This window comes from Panthera onca, chromosome X (assembly GCF_046562875.1).
Source record: "Panthera onca isolate mPanOnc1 chromosome X, mPanOnc1 haplotype 2, whole genome shotgun sequence".
In the NCBI taxonomy this organism is placed as follows: Eukaryota; Metazoa; Chordata; class Mammalia; order Carnivora; family Felidae; genus Panthera; species Panthera onca.
The window spans coordinates 89,139,689-89,141,348 of NC_138357.1; the positions used below are offsets into that span (position 1 = coordinate 89,139,689).

Here is a 1,660-nt window from a genome sequence, read left to right on the forward strand (position 1 = left end):
GATGCCGGGCTCGAACCCACGTGTGTTTGAGGTAATTGAGCTGCCAGAGTTTTTATACATTCTAGATATTATTTTGTATCATGTATATGATCCGCAAAGGTTTCCTTCCATTCTGTGGGTTGCCCTTTTACTCTGTTAATAGTGTCCCTCGGTGCACAAAAACCTTTTAAAAATTTGATGTAGTCTAATTAATTTTTCTTTTGCTGCCTATGCTTTTTATGTCGTATCCCCAAATCAATGTCATGAAGCTTTCCTCCTATGTTTTCTTCATCCTTTTGCATATGGATATCCAATTTTCCCAGCACCATTTGCTGGGAATACTTTCCTTTCCCCTTGGCTTGTCTTGGCACCCTTGTCGATAATCAACTGACCATAAATGTGAAAGTTTATTTCTGGATTCGTTATTATATTCCATTGGTCTGCATGTCAGCTGGTTAACTATGTTTCGGCTCAACCTCCTAATATAAAAAATTCACCAACGTACAAAAATGTGGAAGTGTGACAATGGCAACATATGAAATCCCGTGATCGAGAGTCCCCTCGAGTGCCCACCATGCCGCCCATGCACCCACCCACCCACACCCTGGTGTGGAAACAGAAACGAATGCAAACCATTGCTAGCAAGCAAGAAGTGCCAACCTGTGTATTCGCCACTCCACCAATCAGAGGCCAATACCCTACTCCAAACATTCAGTAATGAAAAGTACCGCACCTTCTAGGAACAGCAAGGCAGACTTCTTACTCACGATGGACCAGCACAGACAAACCCAGCAAAAAGAGTACTGCATACTTAAACTGAGGCTAGTTACTCATGAGGATCGTTACAATCCCAATACAAGGGACAAATCCCCTTGCTCCCCCGACGACATCTCTTTTCTCCAGCCAGTGTTGCCCATGTTAAATAGAGGCCTCGGTCACTGTCCGCATTATCATCTCCTTTGGTCAAAAACTTGACGGGTCTATTTTGCTTTTCATGAATCTTCAAGACTTGGTGAACTATACGAATCTCTCTTCCTTCTATCCTTGAAAACGATAATTTCTCCCTCTCGGGTGGGATCTTCAACTCGATTGGTTAAAAAGAGAGTATCTCCTCTGTGAAATGCAGGTTCCACGCTGTTAACCCCTTCCAGATGACCGTCAACCCCTTCCAGGTCATTAGCGCCGAGGAGACGATCATTCCAAAATTTAGGACTTGATAATATAGCAGGTGCTTACGCATTTACCGCACACGGTCCGCAAAATCTAGAGACGGCATGGTGGGGCCGGCGAGGGCGACACGGGCAGCGGAGAGGGCCTCAGCTAGTTAACTTTTTAAAGTGCATCGCTCAGCCTGACCTGCCCTCTCTCTTAATCCTTCAGTTGTGGCCAATGTCTGAAGACCAAAATCCAAGTTAGGCCATCTTTCCACCCTGTCTCCCCCCCCATTTCCCTGGATACCAATTCCGTGTTTCCTACCCTGCCCTTCATTCCTTTTCCATCTCTGGACTTGTATTTCCTTTGCCTACAGCGTCCTTCCCTCCTCTTACCCTCATTTCCGTCTCTGCCTGCTCAAAACTGCCACTTCCTCTGTGAAGCCTTCTCCAATTTCAGTTGGAAATTCTCTCTTGTTCCTCTCAAGTCCCTGAAGTGCGTTTATTACCCTCCCGCTCATGTTGCATTG

The 1,660-nt window shown here is 45.7% G+C and overlaps 1 pseudogene; it reads right to left on the bottom strand.

The window, feature by feature from the left end:
* Nucleotides 1–738: 738 nt before the first annotated feature.
* LOC145714101 (signal peptidase complex catalytic subunit SEC11A pseudogene) lies at nt 739–1,255 on the bottom strand (annotated as a pseudogene).
* Nucleotides 1,256–1,660: the final 405 nt, after the last annotated feature.